Source organism: Falco biarmicus, chromosome 8 (assembly GCF_023638135.1).
Source record: "Falco biarmicus isolate bFalBia1 chromosome 8, bFalBia1.pri, whole genome shotgun sequence".
Classification (NCBI taxonomy): Eukaryota; Metazoa; Chordata; class Aves; order Falconiformes; family Falconidae; genus Falco; species Falco biarmicus.
Window position 1 is genome coordinate 30637383 of NC_079295.1, and position 12636 is coordinate 30650018.

At 44.4% G+C, this 12636-nt stretch overlaps 1 protein-coding gene across 2 annotated transcripts in view; it reads left to right on the forward strand.

The window, feature by feature from the left end:
* The first annotated feature begins 1006 nt into the window (after nucleotides 1-1006).
* The window catches only part of GLI2 (GLI family zinc finger 2), a 199747-nt gene continuing 188117 nt past the window's right edge, over nucleotides 1007-12636 (forward strand). For both annotated transcript variants that reach the window (XM_056350159.1, XM_056350160.1), the window contains exon 1: nucleotides 1007-1138. The gene's annotated coding sequence lies outside the window, so the exon portion shown is untranslated. The remainder of the gene's footprint in view (nucleotides 1139-12636) is intronic.

The following is a 12636-nucleotide window of genomic DNA, read 5'->3' on the forward strand; positions in this document are numbered from 1 at the left end:
TTGCCCGGTGGGGCTGGTTGCTGCGCTGAGGGAGCAGGCTCTGACGGACGCCTCTCCCGCCGGGGATGCTCCGGGGGCTGCAGCCGCCCGTGTGCCGGCGCCCCGCCGGGCTGGCCTCGCCTGCCGAGCTGCTCCGGGGCCCTGCCGCGCCCGGCCCGGGGCGGGGAGGGGGGCGCTGGAAAATAGCGCAAACTCCCAGGGAAAAAAAAAAAAAAAAACCAAACCAAAACCAACACACCACCAAAGTTGGAGGAAAACCACTCCCGGCTCCATCCCCGCCTCTGCGCGGGTGCATCTGCACAAGGCCAAACTTCTGTTGTTTGGGGGAGGAGGGGGGCGGCTCGCCCCCGGGGGGGGGGGGTGTCGGGGGTTTCGTTGCAGATGCGCCCCAGCTGAGAGGGCAGACGGTGGTCGGCGGCCCCGCTCCGCAGGGCATCCCACCCCGGCTGCCGGAAAGCCCCGCACTCAAAATGGTGCGGGTCAGCCAGGCGAGGGGGTGATCCGGGATGAAAGGGGATGGGGGAGAGGATCCGGCGCGGTCCGCTGCTCCCGCGCCGAAAGGGTCGGAAGGGTTTGGTTTCCCTTTTTTTTTCCTTTTTTTTTTTTTTTCTCTCTTTTTTTAAAGGGGGGAGGTGGGGCGCGGGGAAGGGAATAGAAAACAGACCCTGCAGCCAGCTCTCTTGTGTCAGGGCTTGAAAGCGCTCCAGCGTCTTCCCAGTAGACTGCTCAACTTCAACCTGTGTGTGTGTGTGTATAGACATATATAAAAGTATGTATATGTGTACGCGCCGTGTCCCGCCGCCGGGCCGGGCCGGGGGGGCAGCAGGAGCCGCCCTGCAGCCGCGGCACCCCGCCCCCCCACCCCCAAACTGCCCCCGGCCCGCTCCCCCCCTCGCCGCCCGCCTCCGCGGAGCTGCTCCGCAGCGGCAGCAGCCGGGAGCACCGCGCCGCCGCCGGGATTCGCGGCAGCTTTTGGCGAGGAGCGGAGCGGAGCGGGGGGGAGAGGCACAAAAGGGAAGGACGGAGGGAAAGTCCCTCCCACGCCCCCCTCCCCCAAGTTTATGATGGGGGTCCGGAGGAGCAGCTCTGCTCCGCAGCAACCGCTCGCCTGCTGAAAACTTGCTGCTCCGCTTTTTGGGTAAAGTTGATGCTTATTGTGTCTTTTCATTGTGCTTTTTATTAATTTTTTTCCCCCTTCTCTTCTCCCGCTTGTGTCGGAGGTGCCCTGCGCCGGGGTGGGCTGAGGGCGGGTAGGATTTTGCGAGGGGCTCTCCTCGCAGCTGGTGCTCGAGGGGGGCCCCGTCCCGTGCATCGGCGCCCTGTATCCCCCCTCCCCGTCCCCGCAGGTGAGGAGGGAGCCGGCGGCCGGTGTCCCCTCCCGGCCCGGACCCCGCCAGGACCGGGCTCGGGGCCGTGCCCCTACGGCCATTGTTTTTCCCGGGGGCTGCGGTGACAGTCCCAGCCCCGAGCTGCTGCCGGGACCGCCTTGCCCCGGCTCCCGGAGGGCAGCCGGGCTCCCCAAAGCCAGCCATGAGTTCGGTTGTTTTTTTTTTTCAATGAAGTTGCCCCCCCCCAACCCCTTCCCGGGAGGGGCAATCTTTCGACAAGTATATTTGCTGAGGAATTTAAAAAATTCCTTGCTGCAACTTGATCCCTGTGTGATGAGGAGCGGCTTGGAGAGACCCGGACTCCAATCCTATTAAGGACTTAGAGAGTTGAGAGTTTTTCCCCCGGACTCGGTGGCTTTAAAACAATCAGGGAGGAGGGGAGGGAGATGGGCTCGTCGAGATGCCTTTTCTGCCTCAAGTGATTGCCATCATTTCCTGGGAAACCTGACTTCTCCAGCGCCGGGGTTTAGGATGGTTTATCAGTGGTCCTGCCCTGGCCCTGCTGCCGGCTTTTCTGACGGTTACGGGATTTTTTTTTTTTTCTATATATTTCTAGACATGTATTGAATTTTACTTTGCTAACCTGCAGCCTGCGCTTCAGAACTTCCCGGGCCGTTGCGCGGGTGCGGTGGCGCTGTGCGGTGCGCGTAAATCCGTGCGCCCCCCGCGGGGCCGCCTTGGCCTCCCGCTGCCTGTGTGCGGGTGGGTGAGTGTCCGGGCGTGGGGGGCTTCCTACAGCTGCACACACACACACACACACGGTTTCATACAGCTCCGGGTGCTGGAAACCTGTATGCTCGTCTTTGTGAGTGCAGAAATTAGCATTTTATTGGCGTATCATGTTTATATTTTTGCAGCCGCAGAGAAAAGGAGTAGTTGTAAAACTTTGTCCGCCCCCTGCCAACCCCCTTCGCTTTTCAATTTTATTTTATTTTTTTGCAACCGAGGCTCTTGGGATGTACAAGAATTTGAAAGTAAACGTTTGACTAGCATGCTGCATAAAACAGCATTAAAACAAATATTGTATTGGCATTCACTGTGGAGTTGGTGCCAAAAAAGTAAAGTAAATAAGCCATGAAATTCAAAATATACAGCAGTGGAATAGACTGATTTGTTATAAGACTTGCTGATTTGATCTGTTTGTTCTAGCTACCTTGCTTTAAAAAAAAAAAAAAAAAGTTTGGGTTTTTTTTACTTCTGAAATCTAATTCACTTAACTACACTAGAAAAGAAACTACATTCACCTGGAAGAGAGGATCCTGCTAAATAATTGTTTATGCTCCTGGGATGTTTGAAATGCATGGTAATTGCTGCATACAGCAGCTACAGTTGGTGAATTGGTTTGGTTCAACTTTTCTGATGGGTGGATATGGTAATTTGTATGTTGGCTGGAACTTCAGGAAATGTTGACACCTGTCAAACTTTGAATTGCAATAAAAATGTCATATTGAACGCTATTGCAAAACTGACAACTTTAAAGAAGTGAATGAAATTCATTATGGCTTTTCCACTGTAAACAACTCTTGGAAATTTGTCAGTTGATTGAAAACATGACCTATCCGTAGCACTGAAAAGTGCCTGATCCACTGGAGATGAACTGTTAGTCTATGGGTATGGGTATATCCAAGCCTCTGGTGTATATTTGTGAAAGAGCTAATCTTTAAAGCAAGGTGAGGTAAGATTCACTTGATCTTGAATGTTGTTATTGCTTAAAGTACGCGACTTTGAAGTGCCCAGAAATGTAACTGCTGTTCTTCAAAGGAAAACAGATCTCGAGGGCTGTTTCCAACTTCCTTTCAATGTCTTTTTTTTTTTTTTTCTTTTTTGAGTGTGTCAGAGGGGATGAATACAGATGGACAAATGCTGTTTGTGTTAGGTCATTCATTTAGAGAAAAATTAGAGCTATAGAAGAATTTGTACTGGGTGCATATGCTAGCATAAATCTAGTGTAATTTCATTGAAGCTATGCCAGTTTATGTTCTATAAAAGAAAACAGAACTTGATCTCAGATATCCAATACACAGCAGCCTGCGTGCCCTAATGTCGTACTGAAGTCACATTTAGAAAAGATAGCCTTTTTGAGGTATATATATAATGACCAGGATTTTTGGCGTTGTTTTGAGAAACAGATTAAACTTGCATGGCAGAGAACCATTCTTTACCATGGTTTCTGTGATTCTAATGATCTTGAAGGTTTATACCACAACTTCCCTTTCAGTGGCACTTTTGTGTAGAGGCTGTACAGGCTTTGGGACTATGTGCTCAGCTGTATAGGGGAAGGGTTACGTGGTCACTACAGCACTGTATAACTTGAAAATGTTTTTGATGATCCTGATACTTTATTTCTGTTTAGAGAGTGAGATTTTTTTCTATTGAGTTTTCCAGTCCTCTGGCCCCATCTTTTTTGTTTAAGGATATGGTAGAACATCTGACCTGGTATCAATAGCATCATCCTCTTTCTTGGCTTGTAAGTGTGGAGGACACTTGGTTAACTGCCTCCCCCTGGTTTTGGTGGCCTACTGTAAGCCAGTTGTTTGCCCCGTAGTCTGAAAGGTACACAGATACTTCATGCTTTTGTACTCTGAGAAGTGCTCTGTTCATAGTGAAGTTTCCAGTGCAGATTAGCGAAGGCAGTGGATTCAGTAAGCAGTCACCAAAATCTGTATGTATTTGTGCAGCAAACACCTATCTATTGCTCCATCACAAAGCCTCCACTTAATAGTCTGGCCAAGGATTTCAAGGCAGCAAGTTTTTTTCAAAGAAGCTACTTAGGAACATTAGATGTGACTATAGCATCAAACTAATTAGTTGACACTCCATTTCTATGAAGCTTCCAGGGCTTTATAGAAATGCAATATTTGCACTTCTCACTTGCTGCTGAGGCATTGAGGTTAAGCAGTCTCTGCTTTTGTCTGCTTTTTTACTGATGGGAAAGATTCCAGGGCATTGTTCGAGAGCTGTACAACCCCCTTATATACCTGGGTAAATATTTTAAACAGTTGCGCATTTGGACAACTTGCCACAAAGCATTAAGTGGTATTTAGGGTTTGCTTCAGCTCTGTTGCCAGGGCCCTTTTAAAGAAAACCAAAACAACAGGAGGTATTTGGGAATTAATTAAAACAACACTAAATAAAATAATAGTAAAGAATGAATCCTAGTATGAATGATGGCAAGAAAACATTGTGTTCAGAGGTAAATAATACATGTGTGCTTGTGTGTTTCTAAGTATGTGTACACGCATATGCATGTATGCATGTAGTATGTACGGTTCTTGATCCATGTATACAGCAGATCCCATATACATGCATCTTCTAGAAATTAACTGGCATTTGGTGTACAAGTAATGAGAATTGGATCTTGCACGGTAATCATGGTAGTTGAAGAGGCAAAACTGCAGGTTTCCCTTGTGGACAAGTGAGTGGAATGGAAATACTGAGTAAGCATTTTCTAATTTTCTGCAGGCCACTTTCAGCTGGGAGCTGATACGGGTCAGGTGGGTATAGTCTGGGAGAGGCTACAGAACTTTTCTTCGTTCACGCTTATCTTCTGTAAAACCGCACCCCATACCCTTTAACTTCTTGTAAACAAAACAAAACCAAATACACAAAAGCTGAAATACGCTGCATGAAGGGAACAGGAAAGTTGTCCTGGAATTCAAAAGTTCAGAGCTGTAAAAATTGTTTGCGATTTGTGAATATGAAGTACCACTGAGAAGAAGCCTTGGTGCCTGGAAGTGGACACCCAAATCAGAAAACATTTGAAAACAGGCTCCTTTGGGGCCCTGCTGTAATGAGTGGAAGCGTTTCTGGTACTGTCATGGGCACGGCTGCCCAAATACATTAGTTACTGGTGAATCTTTTCTCATCGTTTCATGATTATTTGCGATTGGCTGTCACCTTACTGCCTTCATAAATATTCCAAGAGGAAACAATACATATTAGAACTCTAGGTACCAGGATCTTTGTACGGGATGTATTTCTTTTTACTTTCTAAGTGTTCTTTTTCATATGAAAAGAGTTTAGCAGCTTTATCCTTATTCAAGCCTTTTCTTTTTGTATCTGCTGGGAGAAAAACCATTAATTTTGAGGAATGGTGAGAGTAAGCCTTGAGCTGCCTTTGACATTTTAGTTTAACTTGAATAGGTTAATTTTCTTTTTCTTTTTTTTTTTTTTTAAGAAAACAAGTTGGTGGGAAGTGTGTTTTAACTGTGAGCGCCCGATTTCGACCATTAGCATAAGAAAAAAAGTTTTAGTGCATTTACTATTGTATTGAATGAAGAGTTCCAACAGTCAGAGAAAAGAAAGTAAAAGGCTGTAAAGAAATGATGGTCTATTCAGATTATTCAGCAGCCCAAAGCTCTGGTCATCTGCCTCTGAAATCTGTGATCGGGATATCACTTTTATCTTCCTGTGCCTTTCTCTCGCCTTTTTCACATGTTCACTTTTGTCAAGGTTTATTGATCACGTTTTCTTCTCTGCAAATCTGTGGAAAATTTAATGAAGCAAAAACAACAGAGAAATAAAAGGAACTTTTTATTCATTAGCACTAGATTGAATTTTGTTCTATAGTCACTACCCTCTTGCCTCCCATGTGTGTCATTGTGTCACTCCTGCAGCACTTACAGTACGTACAGTGGGGACGCTGCATTATTCATTCTTTTCCAGGGAAAAGTTTGTTTAATGTTGTGATCTTATGGCAGATACAGCCCTGCTGCTTGTCTCCTCTTCTTTGCCCTCCTGACATTCAGTTTCTTGACTGTGATGCTTCTGCTGCTAAATACCTTAAAGTGTGTATTCCGCAGAGCATTTACCTTTCCAAGAACGAAATGCATTTGCTGCCTAGCAATTAAACCCAAATTTAAATGATTGCAGATTAGTAGTAGTTATTTACAATCCTGATTGTTTTGGTGCTATGATCCTTGTTCATTACACATCTGCTTTGCCGTGGTGCTGCCCCAGAGCGCTTTGTGATGCAAATGCTTTTGTTAACTTACAAATAGTTTCAGTATCTAGATCATCTCAGGTGACATATTTAAGTCTCTTCTTTTTTCCCAGATGGACTTAAAAAGCTGTAATTAAATGTGGCTTCCAGTATGATTAAGCTTTGCTAACATTTTCCATGGAACGATTTACTTGAACTCTGGCACTTTCTGATCCTGTCACTGGAAGATTTTTCAATAAAGGCCCTTTTTAACATTAATTTCATTTCATTTAGTGCAGCTTGTAAGTGTAGGGAAATGAGTTCAAATGGAGTGTATATCTGCCTGAGAGATTTCTTGGGTGTTTCTTGATTCCAAAGAACTTTACAGCTACTCTATGTTAAATGCTAAGGTGTAAATCCCAGGGGAAGGAAAACCACAGAGTTCTGTAGAATCGTCCCAAATACTCTGATAATGAGCAGTGCCATCAATGCTGATACTTTTAAGGGATGAGCTAAAAGCCACAAAAGGGCATCCATACTTGTGCTTGTAGTTTCAGCTACAGTGATGGCACGTCCGTTACTGCGTCTGTTTCTCTGTGCAGAGTGACTCCGTTCTGCAGGAATACACACCTGCGATCTCAGACTGCCTCTAAATCTAGAGAAAGGACTTTGTGCCCAGCAGAATGAACCCTGCTGGGAAAATCTGGGCTCCTGTTGTTAAAAAAAAAAAAAAAAAAAAGTCTTCTATCTCCTGTGAAATGTGGGATTTTACTGTAGATAATTCATTCAAACGAAACTAATGAGATCTCTCCAGAGGAACCTGCCTTCTCTGGGATGTTCTGCTGCACAGTGGAAGCCAGTGGGTCCAACCCTTCGGTGATGAGCACCCTGCAGTCCCTGCCATGAGATGCCAAGTACCTGCGGCGGGGACCTGCTGGTCCTCCCCCGGCTCTGCAAGGGACAGTCAGCTGCACAGCTTCATTCCTGCAGTAGCAGCGGAAACTTCCAGTGTTACAAATGCAGTTCAGATGAGTAGGAGATGCTGTAATATCACAGAGCTGTGGCTTATATTCATCACTGGGAGACTGAAATATTGAGTCTCTGGAAGTTAAATCCTTTTTTTTCTTTGAATGTCCTATATATTTAGTGATTATATTCTCTTCAAGCAAGTGGATCACCTGGATGTTGTCTAGCACTGTGTTAAGCAGTTTGGTTCTGTTACTGGAATTCATTTAAAACCCCTTGAAAACATCCCACCAATTTATTTATTTATTTATTCATTTTCCCAGCTCAGAAAGTAGCATCCCTAGCTAAAAATCAGTATATTGCTCCCCTCCATACTGACCTGTGGAGTCCTATTAGAGCCCCTTTTATCATACCTTCACTAAAAGCAAGGTCTGTTGATTGCGATGGTGTTAAAAGAGCATCACTTCCCAACACCAAGATAGCTCCTTTTCAGAGCAGTCCTCAGCAATGCCTCTTTGTGCAGTGGACAATGCAATAAGTCAGACAGGACCTTCTGAGCCACCTCTGTAAGGAACTGTAAGGGCTGCTGAAGTACACTTGTGTTAAGTTGAATTGATTGAAATTTAATGGCTGTTAGTAGCTATGAATGGTAATGATTTTCTAGAGTATCTTCACTATGCTTGACATTAATAACTGGAGAGCGTGTATGTGTGATGCTAGTGTGTTAGTCATTTTTAAAGATGCTTTCTCCCAGCCCTCTTTCCCATAATTTAGTTGTTTTGATGCTTCAGAAAAAAATCTTGGGCTTCGAAGAGCACGTACATCTTGTCAACATAATTTTGTGCTCATGATTTTTATTTTTTCCGATTCCAACATAAATCAGACTACAATATAGTGAGAGTGATGAATTTGTTTTACATGCCATCATGAATTAATGTTATGCAAATAGAAGCTTTACAGGTGCCATGATTTACTTAATAATTTCAAGTTCTAATATTTAAGTTCATTCATTATGTTTGAGTAAAAAAAACCACAGCATGTTCATATTTTTAAACGTGAAATGTGAGATTTGTGTGCATTTGCTGTGTATAGTTGCTGTGTAAGCACATTTGATGGCTAAGAAAGAATCAATCAGTGTTTGCATTCGGCATCTTATTCCTGTAGATGTTAGAGAGACATTTCAAAGAGAATAATCAAATATTTGCGTGTAAGGAGAGGAAGATGCTGGTAGAACGTTATTCAAGGATATAAAGAAGCAAGAGACTGCCAAAGTAAAGTTTTTCAGCCCTCAAAAATTGAGCGGAATAGCGCAGTTTTCTATGCAAAGTGGCCTTTATTTCATCCCAAACAGACCTGCTGTCTTTGCCGTATGGTGAGGACAAGCCGAGGAGCTGGTGAGAGCTATAGGCGTCCTGGGTCAAGGGTGAATACGAATGTGATCGCAGGGTTTTCAGGCTTTGATATCATTTTTAGTGTGCTTCCCAAAGGCTAAGGACAAGGGGGAAAAAGTTTGACACATAAATACATCTTGAATCTCTGAAGATAAGAATAGATTTTGACTTTATTTCTCAAAAAATTGAGGTCACTGTGGTCTGATGACAAGCTGAAAGCCCATCATTCAATTTTTTCTTTCTCTTACTTTTTCTTTTTTTTTTTTTTTTTTTTTTACTTCTTTCCCCAAATGAACAAAGAGCAGCTTATTTTTGATACATTGTACACATTGAGTTAGTGACAGGATATTCAGGTTTTGAAGCTTATGGCCCCAGGGTCAAGGTTTAGCATCAACATCTGGGCCTCCCTGCCCAGGCAGTAAGAATGTTACTGGCTATGCCACAAAAGAACCAAACCTCTTAAATTTGGTAATGTACATTAATTCAAAGTGAAGCTTTACAACATGCATTTGCTCCACAAAACAGGACCATGTGTTTCCATGATTGCTGCAGCCATAGTCATGGGAGGAGGCTCAAGAATTAGTCTTTGACCTCTTCAAGCCCAGGGTACCACTGGCCAGGGAGCGGAGTGGTCCTTGGCTTTCAGTAATTTTGACAACTTCTTCTTTTGCTGTGTGTGCTCTTGAAGATCTCAGAGGAGAAATTCATCCTGATGCGCCATTTAAACCAAGGATTTAGCTGGGTGTTAAAGAGCCATTTGGGAAGTAGTGCACAGTGTATGCACCCTGATCAAGTTAATTATGTTGCTTTGGCAACCACAGCTTTGGTATTTCCTGACTAAGGTTCGTTGATGGAGTCATATTCCAATATCTGGCATCACCAACACTAAAACGTCTTGCAAAATCAGGTCAGTTTTGCCAAAAAGTGGCAGGAAAAAAAGGAGATGGGGATTTTTCTGACTGTGTTAATTCCTTTTTTTTTTTTTTACAGGTTTTGTGCTGAAATAAGTGTTTATTTAGAATTTTAATGTATAATTCCATTGTAGGCAATACAGTAGCAATCCCATTGATTTTCCAGTAGGCTCCAAGTGATTGTTTTACATTCCTTTTGTGGAGAATTTCAGCATTTTGGAGTTTTGTTCCAATTCACAATAATTCAAGTTTGGAAATCTTGAATTCCTTCAGAAACTGCGCTATATGTATTCCCAGTTTGGTTCTTCCCTTCTCAGAACTGTAAGGGAATACAGGGCTGAGTATAGTACATGTGCTACCAAACCATGTCCGTGGCTAATTTTTTTGCCTTTGATTTATTGTGTGTGGTGTTGGGTCTTTTTGCCATATTTTTTTTTTTTTAAAGAAAAGGCAATCATGGGGAAAACATTGCCCATATTGGGGTTGCATTGTCTCAGCAAAGCCCGCACCTAAAGAGTGAGCCTGCTGCAGCACTCTTAATCTTTATTTTCTGTTTGAGAAAAAGTTCCTACTTCTGCATTTTACTCCAAAGCTTCAAGCAGGGCTTGCTAAAATTTAAACCATGCGTTCAACTTATTCTGAGAAATTCACTGGTGCTGGAGGTGAGTTCATTCCTCTGGGACAAAGCACACGGGGGGAGATGGGCGGCGAAAGGCAGGCCTGGATCTGTGTCAAACGGACGGGGATGAAACGGGGCAGTGCTGGAGGGTGCACCGTTCTTCAGGAGCGTGCAAGGTGAGGGATCCTCCTCCTTTGCTTTCCAGAGGGCATTTCCAGTGGTGCAGATGGCAGGGGGATCTTTGCCAAGGCATTCGTTTCCTTTAATCTTTTCCCAGGGTAAAGATACCCAAGAGCCAGATGCCATCTAAGCTGTTGAAGGTGGGAGATGAGCAGGGCTTTTTTGGTGCGGGGAACTCGCAGACAGTAAGCCAGCGTCACTCTCTGCTGCCTTTTCTGGGCTAGCCTGTTTCGGGTCATCCCGGGCACTTCCACACTGGCTGATGGTTTGCCAGGGAAGTACTGTCTCCGATTAGGTTGGACATTTTTTGCGCACTGGGTGCGGTCAGATGACAACACACTCCAGCTGTCAGGCTGAAGGAAGGAGGCACAAAATAACTTGGGATCAGCAGCCCTGATCATTTTGGTGTCTTTCTCCTTTGCTATTGAAGATGCAACTTTGCAGCCTAAGGGGACCTCCTGGCTTCACCCCAATCCCCCCTCCCATTGCTGCATGTGCAATAACCAGCATGTTCGTGGGGTTTACCTGGAGCAGATCTTCTTAGTGTGGTGTAGGACCCTCTGGAAGAAGGCAACCACTCAGGATGTCCTCTTCAAAGTGGCTTTTCCCTCCTTTCCTTGGTTGCTCTCTTCTCCTGGCATGGTGCTGCTGAGGGGCTGTCACCCTGGGGCGGGCTGGCTGGCTGTTATCCCTCCTGTAATGAAGGAGGAGCAGTTAGGTTTTTTGCTGTTTTTGTTTTTTTTTTCCTTCTTGCTACATGTTGTTAGTTGCTAGGATGAGGTCTGTGCTTCTCGTGCACTGAACAGTGTGCTGCCTTCTGGGTGTACTAAATCACACATCCCCATGAACCTCCCGTGTAGGCTGGACTGGGAGCTGCGGTGCAGCAGTTCAAACAAAGTGCAGTGCTGCAGGTGCTCTTTTGCTGGCTGATTGCTGCAAACGTCACGCCTCTTCTCGACTTAACATCTATGCTATTTCAACATCTTATGTGAGCTAATGAAGTCTAGGCATCACCCGTTTCTCCTTCTCTCCCTGGAGGTTACAGATTTCCGGACACCCTTGAGATGGAGTTTTAAGGTCATCTGTGGCATTTTTAGGTCACAGAACTGCAGCACCCTGTCTTCCTGCCAGCTAACCAAATGACTAATTAGTTCTTATATCACTGCAGTTACCTTTTTCCCTAGCTTTGGTTCAGCTCTGTAGGACGAAGCCTAGGGGGTGATATCTGAGAATTATTTGATTGGAAACTTAACAGTAGATATGATCAAGAGACACCATATGAGCAAGCATTGGTGCCTGTGTTTGTCTGTGTGCCTCAATTCATCCATGTATATTAAGCATCTGTCAAAGCACAGTGTTTAAAACCAGCCTTCCTATAAGGCTTCCTATGATTATGGCAGTGAGATATCAAATACATAGCGCTTTTAATTCCATCGTAATGTGGGTTATTTCCACTATATATATATATATATTTTTTTTTTAACAAAGGCAGTTGTGTATGTATATTTTAGTTTGTTTTAGTGTACGTGCATTTTTGCATCAGGGCACTTTACCATGCAACCTCTAAAACGCTCATAAATAGGGACCTGGGCAGTGCAAACCTTTGTGTGTGTTGCAGCCACATTAACCCACTTTATTTCCCACTTTTCTCAGGTGTTGATGGCATCTGGTTGCGACAGATGCTTTCTGATAAAGCCTTCAGATCAACGTGCCTTTGGAGACATCAGTGCTCTGTGTTGGTACTTGCAGACTGCTGTATCCAAATACTCTTCTTTAATTGTCTTATTAAGTAGAGAATTAAGCTCTGTGCTTTGACTGTTTTGGTGCCAGTGATTCTTATTTCAAGCTTTGGCACGGCACCGCATTGTGTTTTAAAGAGACAGCATCACTTTAATGATGTGGGAATTGAGTTGGAGGATAAAAATCCGCTGAGAAAATGGCTGACTGAGAGTACGGTACGTAAAATCTGATTTTATGTTCTTCCCTTCAGACTATTAGGTGGGGGGTTTAGTTCAAATGCCTGCGATGATTTAAAAAATAAAAAGCAGAAATTCTTACTGCTGCCAGACCACAGGCTCCTCAGCGCCAGACTTGCAGACAAATGTCACATGTTGCTGTATGTTTTGAAAGCATACCATGTGTTATTCTTTAGCTGTCTCCGTCCTCCCCCAGCTATATTATCTTCTCCCTAGCCGATCTCACAGAAAAACTCTTAATGAAATAAACTTTCTCCTCCTGCGGAGACCCAGGAATGTGTTCC